Source organism: Ochotona curzoniae, unplaced genomic scaffold (assembly GCF_017591425.1).
Source record: "Ochotona curzoniae isolate NIBS_2020 unplaced genomic scaffold, NIBS_Ocur_1.0 contig_4612, whole genome shotgun sequence".
Classification (NCBI taxonomy): domain Eukaryota; kingdom Metazoa; phylum Chordata; class Mammalia; order Lagomorpha; family Ochotonidae; genus Ochotona; species Ochotona curzoniae.
In genome coordinates, this window is record NW_024466343.1 from 12,959,824 (window position 1) to 12,971,325 (window position 11,502).

Consider the following 11,502-nt stretch of genomic DNA (forward strand, 5'->3'; position numbering starts at 1 on the left):
GAAAGAAACCTTAGAGGGAACAGTACTTAAAGACACAATGCCACCACAACCGCTACAACACTCTGCAAAGGTAGAGGAGCCAACATCAATGACTTTCTTCCAATATGACATTTTTTGGCACAGTTTCTTCTTTTGTCAAATGTATTTGAGTAAATAAAATCAGAATCAGTCAACCAGTGTTTGGCAAAATAATAATAATAATAATAAAATAACAGCAGAGATAGAAACAGAGAAAGATCTTCCATCCACCAGTTCACTCTCCAAATGGCTGTAACAACCAGAGTTGGGCCAGTTTGAAGCCAGAAGCCAGAAAGTTATTCTTGCTCTCCTACGTGGATACAGGGGCACAAGGAGCTGGTTGGAAGTGGAGCAGTCAGTTTGACCAGGAATCTGTATTGGTTCCAGTGCCACAGGAAGAGGCTCAGTCTGCTCTGTCACCATCCCAACCAGGCTCAATCACTTTTGATAACCTTTTTTTTAGATTTTATTTTCAGAATACAAGGTAATGACAAGTTCATAAGGAGGATGACTAGGTCCTACTGAATAGCCACAGTGTGGGAATGACATTCTGTGTTCTGTGTAAAGTTCCAAGAGGACCAGAAGAGAAATTTTCTTCTTTATTTTATCACAGGTTGCATATAGCAGTGGACTTGGAGTTCAAACATTGGGGCTGTTCTTCATTTTAGTTTACTTGCAATCAACTCTAACTACATTTAAAATTTGTGAAATACATCAAATTATATAAAAAATAGAATTTGAAAGTCCATTGCATGTTTTCAACATGTGTGTCATCATTTAGCCATTGCACTTAGTGAAATAAGCCAGTCCCAAAAAGACAAGCATAATGTGTTTTCACTGATATTAAACAACAAATACACAGGACACACAGACAAAAAAAGAAAAAAGAAGCTGTAAATTCTACTAAGGAAACTACATACTGGAAAATGACAGATATATACAGCATGCATCTTTGCTTCCAAATAAGAGTAGAATTCTCATTACTATTTTAAATTAGACTTTTACGTTATGTTATCTTCTTCCTTTCCTTACATTTGTAAGGTCATAATACTTTTGTTGTATATCAGAAAGTAAAGTGTGTAACAGTGAAATGAAAGAATATGCTATTGGAATAATTTGAAGCCAAATAATAGAAGGGGAATACAAGGAGTGGAGAAGGGAAGAGCAAGGAATGATGCCCTAAGCACAAATAAATAACTAAATATCTTTAAATAGTTTTAAAATGCAAGAAGTGGATGAGCTCAAAATGTAACCAAATGTGAGCATTTGTACAGTTGGAAACTTGTGCCATATTCCTCAACATGTCTCCAGTGTATAATACAGTTTCTGGAATATCAGGCACCTAGGATTGTTTGCTAAAAATAATATTAAAAAATGACTAGTGTGAAAAGGTTATGAATAAGTATATTGAATTGTACATAATACAAATCTGAATAATGCAAATGGTGACTATGTCTAATGCCATGAGATCTAGCCCATCTAGTAGTTGGGAACATTTGTCTGGTTTCTTCCCATCAAGTTAGAAAGACAGGCTTGTGCTCAATATGACCACAGGGTCCTGATCTATTATCTTGGTTCCAGAGAGAAAACAAAATGAACAGCCCCTGGACACAGAGTAGATTCTTAACAGATATTTTAATTATTTACTAATTTAAAGAAATACTTGACCATTTGTTCCCCTCTAACAACTATTTAAGTTTTTATATATTGGGAATATAATACATGCTTGCCAGTTTAATTGGGTATATATAGCACATCCATCGTTTAATGAATCACTCTCCCCAAATTCAAAGAACAATTCGTGGGGTTTTTCGGACCAAGGGCACATTTGCACATTCATGACCTGCATCTTAAGCAGGCTGCATGTTGAGAACTCTTGGTAACTTCCGTGTAAGTTAGACAAGTACGTATAATGAAAGGTTTGTGAGTTTAGAAAGCCCTGGGATATTTCAAAAGACAGTTCAGCTTCCTGTCTGGGAAAAAATGACAGTACTTCTCAGTGGGGATAAGCTTCAAATATTAGAGGAAGAAAAGAAATCTCATGAGTAACAGGTTGGACCCGCTGCAGGAGATTTAGTGCCTTGTGAGTGTTATCCCTGTGGAATTAGATACTTAATGTATTGACAGAGCACAGCGGGGTTGCATATCATTTCAGGAAAGGACGGTGTGCTTCTCTCTCCAAGCACCACCACAGAAGCTTCCCCAGACCCACTCACCATAGTATAACAGAGCAATCAAACCACTCACCTTCCAATAATAAGCATGTTTCCTCAACATTTCCTAAAATAGTTCATTCTTTCCAATTTTACTGTTGCCTTTCTCTGTGATACTCTGTCCTCCGTTGTTTGATGACACTTTGAAACTGATTTGCCAGTCCCACGCCTCATTCCCTCCAATGTGTTTGTTCTCCTCCAGAAAGTAGTTTAAAATCCAGAAGTTTATATTATTCCCCTTGATGATCTGTGCAAGGTCCCCTGTTGTCTGTGTACTACCCATTATGGAATAGAAAGTCTTCTACAAGCTAACCTAGCCCTAGGCCTCATCTACCATTCACCTCCTATCCCAACGGCTGTCTTCTCCTTCTCTAACAATAACAGATTATTTTCATTTGTCTCTGATGACACCATAGTATTTGTACTCACCAAACCTGTTCTTGTTTGGTCTCCCAGGCATCACTTTCTACTTCTTTACTTATATAACTCCATGTTTTTCTTCAAAACTTAATCCATATATAAAATGTTTCAGAGATTCACTGCCCCTCAATAGGAAGTGATTAGATGCTTCGTTTTGCCTATCTACAATCCTGCACTCTCCACTGTCTGAAAACTTCCCAGTACCAGTGCTTCATTCCACTGCTCACGAGCAAATATCTATGCTATCTTCCGTCCTGAATCTCTGGCCTATGGCAGAACACTGAAGGCCAAGCAAATCTTCCTGCACATAGACAGCCCTGAGTAACAGCCTCTAAAAGTCACATTATAACCAAGGCACTCAGCACAATACTGACTTCTCCAGAACATTTCTTGAAGAAATTGTTGTAAAAACACATTTAAAAAGAACCAAAGCCCAGTGGGGTGAATGGTTGCTGCAAACATGTAAATAAGGACAGCTAGACCCATACCATAGATGAACTAAGAGAAAAACGAGGGATAAGAGTTAGAAAAGGAGAACTTAATGTTTTTAAGTAGCAAAGAAATATAAACTGAAACTTAGGGGAAACTAAAGTAATCTCAGGATTTCTGAAAGATAGCTCTGATTCTTGCATCCAACTCTAGAATATTGATTTATTGTATTACTGACTGATAAAAGAAAGATTGACTCTGGGGAATGATTTAATGATAGTTTCCAAGGAGTCACAAAAGTGTCACTTGTCCTTGAAAATGAAAGTTTGAAAGAGAACGAAGAAGCTGTAGATATAAATTATGTAGTATTTTGGTGCTTCAGATATGCCTCACCAAAGGCTAATGTAAGATAAGACAAGAACAGAGAAGCTTTTTGATTAAATAACAAAGTTGGATTAATATTTAAGAAGCAGTATATTTATGAATGTGGGCACCTAAAAGGGAAAGAAATTTCTAAGATAAATTTGATTTATTTATTATTTATTAAATTTATTAGGCATGATTCACTTCATTTTGTTCTTTAAGGTCAGTACAAAGAGGAAAGCAATAAGACATGCAAGAATAGCCTGCATATCTGGCATACCAATGCCCCCCAATGCTGCAAGTTCTGTCTGCTGAGATATGCTCTAATTATTCCCATAAAATCACTATCTTTGTAATTTTGTGTGTGTGATTTAAAAAAAATCTGTGACTGGGAGATTTTAAAAGAACGGAGACACATTTCTTACAGTTTTGAAAGCTGAGGACTCCAACATCAAGTCTTCAAAAGCCTGGTGTCTAATCAGGGTCCAATGTCTGATTTGCAGACGGTTCCTTGTTGCTGTGCAGTGGAGAAACACAAGGTCCCAACAGGGAGAGAGAGAGGCAAGGAGGGTGGCAGGTTGGAAAGGATCAGTATTCTCGCTGAAGTTCTTCATAAAAGTGCCCATTCCTATTCGTGAAGACAAAGCTCTGGTGATTCAGTGACCCTCTAAAGGGTACATTTCCTCTACCATTGCTTGGAGGATTAAGTTTCAGTATGACTTTGGGACATGAAAGAAACTTTCGGATCTTAACACCAATTTACTTAGATGACTTAGTTAAAGTCACCCTTTATTAGGGTGAAAAGTAGCACAATACATTGAAAGGAGTAGGAGTAAATGTGTGATTTACGAATTACTAAGAGCTTTGCCGCTTAAAGAAATCAATTCAATGAAATGCAAAAGCAAAGCAGAAGTAAGAATATTCCAACACTATTGGAGCCTTGTGCTTGGCTGAGGGTGGCAGAAACACAGCACATGGTGCTCTCTGACTAGGCACCCTGGATCTCTCCTAACAATTTTACCAACACAGAGACAACAGTGGAGACAAATATGAGCAAAAAGCCACTCTCTGATACCCATGTTTGCTTCAAATCTATACTCAGGCGGATGGAAGAAATTTTCCTAACACTGGCCAATTAGTCAGCCAGAAACATTTAAGCAATATCATGAATACGCCAAGAGAACTGAGTTGGCTTTCTCCACAGTAAAACTGCCATTATAAAGAGGTAAAACTACATAAGTAGTACATCTAGCAAGAGCTTCCATAGCTCTGATCACATTCAAGGTTACCAAGAAGAATTTGCAAGTTTGAGTTTTCCCCTGCCTTTAATGTCCTGTTCAAGAGAGTCACAGAGAGCAGAGTTATGTACTGTGCAGACACATGAAAGAAAGCTTTTGGTGTGATACGCACAATCACAGCTCTAGAACATACAGTAAGTTCACTCATCACTAAGGTTATTTAGCAATTCGCATCAAAAATTTTATGTTAGGAATTGCTGTTACCTTGACCTTCCACACACAAAAATAGTATCAATGTGTGAGATGGTCTCCCAAAAGACAAGTGAAAAACAGAGAAATGATTTGATGTATTCCTTATAGTTTTGCAGAAACAGACAGGATGTACTATTAGTGCACAACCAAATGATAATCAATAAATAAAATTTAGGTGTTATTACATGCATTCTGCATTACTGGTCCCTATGAGTATGATACCTCTCAGTGAAAACCTTTTTGTTTATTTTCAGATTGAAAATGTTATATCAAAGTCTCAACTATCAGGAAAACTAGCATGTAGCTTAAATGAATGAAGCATAGATGTTAGACAACACAGAGAAGTAGAATTTTGAACCGCAGAGCAAATGACCTATCCAAAATTTTAACTTTATTTAAAAAAAAATACTGCCTATGGAAAACCAAATACTTCTGGGGCTTAGTTTAACTTGCAAATAACTAGAATGTAATTTCCTAGCAGATAATTTTTTAAACATTTTATTAATTTGAAAGGGAGAGAGAAAGAGAGACTGAGAGAGAGATCCTCCATCTTCATTTACTGGTCACTCACCAAATGGCTGCAACATGGACTGAGCTAGACTGAAGCCATAAAACAGAACCAAAACCTCAATGCTATTCTCCCCTATGGGCAGTGGGACCTAAGTACTTGATACATCCTGCTCTGCACCCCAAGGTGCACATTAGCAGGAAGCTAAATGGGAAGCAGAGTAGTGGAAACTGGAACCAGCACTGTAATATAAGAAGCTAGGGTCACAAGCCACAGCTAATCCATCATACCATAATACTAGCTACCTGTCACCATTCACTTCTGAGGTTTTTTACAACATCTGCATTCATGGAATATTACCAGTATTGAAGATCTAAAACATTTCAGGGTTCTGAGGTTCAGACTGGATACAGATATCACTTACATCTCCTGAAACAGTTTCACCAGAGAAGGAAAAAAGGGGAATAGGTACATTTTTAGTCCAACAATTCAAAACAAACCCTACAACAAAAACATCTGTAAAGGAGAAATCTAACTGTATCCACCACTTGCCAGGAGGATGCTGAATTTCATATCAAGAGAAATGTTTTGGGTACACACCCCAGGCTTCCCTGATAACTTCAAGAAATCAGAAGTTTAACAGACTGTGCAGCTGCTTGAAACATATGCGTGAGACAAACTCTAAAGGAAAACAACAAGACTCAAAATATGATATGAATACATATGAGTCGGTGCCAGGTAGAAGGTGCTCTGTGATCATAGACAAAGAATGAAATGACAATCCAGAAATATTTCATAAAGAAACTTCTTCACAGTGCAAATCTCTTCAGTTCTCTTAAAATAATATTTTAAGGAATTTCTGTAAATATTAGAATACAAGACTATGTACTTAGTCTGCAATTTAAGACAATGCTTAAGAAACTTGGAATACTCTGGGTTCTATGCCTCAAGATGCAACTCCAGGACCAGAGTCCAGTTTCCCAGTGATGTAGGTCCTGAAAAATAGTATTGATGGCTGAAGTATTTAGCTTCTTGTCAGCCATATAGTAAACGTGGATTGAGTTCCCAACCCCAGCTTCAAGTGCTCAGTCACCATGGATGTCAGGGATAAATCAGCAGATGGGAGTGGGGGTGTGAGTGTTTCTCTCTCTCTCTCTCTCTCTCTCTCTCTCTCTCTCTCTCCCCTTCACTTTGTCTCGTCAAATAAATTTTTAAAATGTAAAACAAAAACACCTTACCTGTAGTATAAGGCAGTGCATAGTAGACTCTAAACAAACTGATTTTATTAGTATCAGTATAATTAGTACATGTGATTTCAATGCAAAATGAAATTTTATAGTTGACACTAAAGCTATGTTCTAATCTTGATCAACTAAAATGTGTTTGATACAGTGCATGAACCCAGTCATCCCATGAGAACCCAGAGTACATGCCAGGGACCGCAGAAAGTAGAAGATCTGGAGGGAGAGGTGGGAGCAGACCAAGACAGCTGGAGTCACTGCTACATGACCTGACACAGAATCCTGCAGGCCACACTGATCCCAGCTTGGACTGCAATCAGAGCTGGAGTAAAGGTCCTGGAAGGTCGTCACAGGGGAAGAGCACAATTCCTTTTCCCATTTCCCCACCAAATGACTGCACGAGTGGAGGAAGTTGCCAATTTGAAAGGGGACCATAACAGCTGAGAAATACTGCTCTATTAAAAATCAATGAAAGCCATAGTAGCTGTAGTTTTGTCATGTACCTGGTTTATCATGGGCACAAGCAATAAGATGATTCTATCAAAGGATAAACCCATGTCCTCCAAAGACTTTGAGTCTGTATTGGTAGTCAGGCAGGGGGATGCCTATACATCTTGGATTGGGGTGAGCACACATACCCACCCTTCCACAGGCTCTGAGGTGCAACCACAAGGATTGCTAGCTTGCATTTGGAACACTTCTGCTCTCTCTGCAGTTGAACAGGCTTGTGAGGCTGAGTAGATCTGCAGCACGCTGTGACTATGGAAGCTTGAACACAGACTTTGACCATAAGATTGGGGATTCTGTGACTACATGAAAAGTGTTGGTGTGAAGCTTGGTCTATAGGAACACAGAGAAATGTACAAATTGGGCCCGGCGTCATGGCCTAGTGGCTAAAGTCCTTGCCTTGAACGCACCCCGGGATCCCATATGGGCACCAGTTCTAATCCCGGAGGCCCTGCTTCCCATCCAGCTCCCTGCTTGTGGCCTGGGAAAGCAGTCAAGGATGGCCCAAAGCTTTGGGACCCTGCACCCCTGTGGGAAACCCAGAAGAAGTTTCTGGATCCTGGCTTCGGATCAGCATAGCATCGGCCGTTGTGCTCACTTGGGGAGTGAATCATGGGATGGAAGATCTTTCTCTCTGTCTCTCCTCCTCTCTGTATATCTGACTTTCCCATAAAAATAAAATAAATCTTTTTTAAAAAAAAAAGAAGTATAAAAATATTCTGTGGCATACACTGGTTGGCATGGGTGGGAATTGCAGCCATGGAGAGCTACCCTCTGGCTTTTATCATCTTAAAAGAGGAGATTAGAGCAGCGTGGCACTTAGACGACAAATGAGGTGGAGATGGACAAGGAGGAAGACAAGAAAATGCATCCATGAATTACAGCCAAGCTACAGTCCAGCAGGGATACAATTGCTTACACCTCCTAGCCCACTCAAGGATACATACAGACCAGCCAGGAATATGGGCTACAAAGCTATGGAACCTGTGGACAGCCCAACGATGTTAGCTATAGCCAAGCTCGGCTGCCCCCAGGCAAAGAGCCAGCCTGCCCAGGGGTATGGCACTGCTGTGACAGTCACAATCACTAGCAAAGACTACTAGGTAGTTCAGTATTGATTGTGGCACCCATCCCACCTACCTAGCCTATAGGCAGCAGCCAGCAGTCACTGTACCTGCAAGACTATAGGTTGGTAACAAGCCAACAGAAATGAATCAACCCCAATCTAGCATTAGAGGTTACAAAAAGCCCAGTCTAAGATATGGCTAAAGTAACTACATTTATCTTCATATATTTGGGAACTACCCCATGCAGCCAGTCTCTGTACCACCATCCTACCTCCTACCAGTTACTCCTCTTCACAGTCAACTAATTACAATTAGAGCAGTTACTCTTAGCAGATCTATGGACAGTGAAGCAGCCATGGGTAGCAGAGTAACTTTGACGAACAAAATAGCTATGAGCAGCAGCCTCCCACTAGTTCCCCCACAAAACTGGATCCTATAGCCAGTCTCTAAGCCAATATAGCCAACAGAGCAGCAGCTACAGGCAGCAGAGTTCATTCCAACATGACCACCTCGGTTACATGGGTGTTTATGTGCTGTAGTCTGAATGATTTTCCAGAGCAGGAGAGAACCAGAACATGAGTGGTCCTGGAGAGCAAGGTGGCTTCAATTAACCTGGTGGAACCATGGATGAAGGATAAGATCTTGATCTAGGCCCACTTGTAGATCTGGATGAAAACTTCAAAAACAGTGCAATTTATGTGCAAAGATTAAATAATAATGTGACTGTGAGTGATCTGGCAGACTTCCTTAAGCAGTGTGGAGTTGTTAAGATAAAGAAGAAAACTGGGCAATCCTTGATCCACCTATATATGGATAAGATAAAGGAAAGCCCAAAGGTGATGCCACAGTGTCCTGTGAAGACTCACCAACTGCAAAGGCTGCCATAAAGTAGTTTGATGGAAAAGGTTTTCAAGGGAGCAAACTGAAAGTGCCTCTAAGCCCAGAAGAAGCCTGTAACGAACAGTATGGCATGGCGTGCCACTCTGGGAGGGCCAAGGAATGCCACTCCCAATATCCACTGAAGTCCATGGTGCCCAGGAAGTCCTGGAAGGCCCATGGGTCACATGGGAAACTACAAAGGAGACAGAGGTGGCTTTCCCCTTAGAAGACCTTGGAGTTCCCAAGGGAACTCCTCTGGAGGAGGGGACGTCCAGCTGGCAGATGGCGACCGGTAGTATCCAAATTCAGGCTGTGGAAACTCAAACACATGGAAGCAGAACAATGTATTACTGAATGAATAATGGATAATACAAGAAATTAAAATGAAATTTAAAAATTCTTAAAAATTATAGAAGAAGGCTGCACAGCCTGTCAACGATTATGGGATACAGCAGAAAGAGTGTAAGAGGGCAATTCATAACGATTAGTACATGGCGCAAGAATTCAGAAAAGCATCTAATAAATGATCTAGCAATGCATCCCAAGCTCCTAGGAAAACGACAATAAACCAAACCCAAGGTTATGAGGAAGAAACAATTAAAATTAGGAATGAGAAAAGCAAAAGCAAAGCAAAAAATGAAACAATATGAAAGGAAGTTAATTGAAGAGTTGCTTGGTTTTAAAATAAATAAATGAATACAGTAAATAAATAGCTAAAATGATATACCATTGGCCCAAATAACCAGGAAAAAAATAGAGAGACGAATCAAATCAATAAAATTATAGAAGGACATAAAAAAGACACCACAAATACAGAGTCAGCAGAAATTATTACAAACAGCCAAATATTAGTACGTGGAATCAATTTATGAAAGAGTGAACTGTACTCCCATATTTACATCAGCTCATTTCACTGTAGGTAAGATATTAAGCCAACCTAGACGTGCACAAAGGATGATTAGATTAAGAAAATGCTGCATGTATATGTACTATGGAATATTATTTAGCCATACAAAAAAGAATTATGGTATTTTACAGGGAAATTGATACAGCTAGAAATTATATTTATTTTTCTATTTGCTTTATTATATTTATTTATTTTGATATTAAACTGTCTGAATAAGATACATATCATATTTTTTCATGATCTTTGGAAACTAATACACAGAGTTCCCATAGAACACAACTTATATGAGCAAGATTGTTATATTGAGATTTGATTGTGGTTTACTCCTTTTGACTATGCTCTCGAGGAACTGCAGGATTTTTTTTTTTTACTTATTAGTTGTTTAATGCTTTACCTAACAGAGTGTCATGTCTGTGATTGCAAAGTAAACTGAAAGTGTGCCACTGTAAAACCAAAAGATAAACGGTAGGAACATGGTGTATGGGGAAAATCAACAGGTGAGGATGTACTGTGGGAATTATCACAGTGCTTTTAAATCCATAGTAATATGTGCAATTTGTTCACTTTGCATACATAAAAATAAAATATTTTTTAAAATAATTTGAACATGAGAGACTCCAGAGAGGAGTATGTTCCTTTCCAATTGAGAAACAGAAGATTACGAAATTCAGGCCAGGGATCTTAGGATTCCTTGCTGTTGTACCAGCTCAGGAGCGATGGAAAGCTCTGACTGCTTCTCGGGAAGCAGATTAATTTTTGACAATTTCACTTGATAAACAAAATCAAGAAGGGCTCTTGAATATTCACACAGCAAATCTGTATTGATAAAGTAACCAAAGCTGTACTTGGCAATGCTTTTTGACTCCACAAATAGAGACAAATTCACAGGAATGAGAATGACTCTCTCAGAACTGCTGCCATACTTTAAACTTAGCTGAACATTCAGCAGAGAACTTCACACTTCATTGAAAATCCATTAAAACAATTACCAGGTCATTAGTATGGACTTTTAAGCACTAGCTTTCAAACTCCCCTATTAAAGGAAGTTCTTTGAGTGAATATCAGCTACCTTCCTAAGGGGCAATCCTACAGAGCTTTAAGAGACAGATAAAACATGAAAATATACATTAAAAAATGAGCTTGCTGAATAAAAGTATGGATCACCTATATAATGACTTTTTATATAATACAATCATATGTATCATTTTCTCTTCAATCACCAGAAAAATACAGTTAGATGGTCCATAAACGTTATATGATTCAGGAACCTGCTTCTCAAGACAATCGCACACATCTATTGAATGCCTACCAGGGCTTTAAACACCATTTACAGGCCAATGATTCTCAATTTATCTCCAGCCTAGAACTCTTCACTGAACTCTAAACTTGTATTCAATTGTTCACTTGATATTTCATTTAGATGTCTAATAAACTTATAAAATATAACATGCCCATCAAAC

At 38.9% G+C, this 11,502-nt stretch overlaps 1 pseudogene; it reads left to right on the forward strand.

The window, feature by feature from the left end:
• Nucleotides 1-8,062: 8,062 nt before the first annotated feature.
• Nucleotides 8,063-9,431, forward strand: LOC121161026 (annotated as a pseudogene).
• The last annotated feature ends 2,071 nt before the right edge of the window (nucleotides 9,432-11,502 follow it).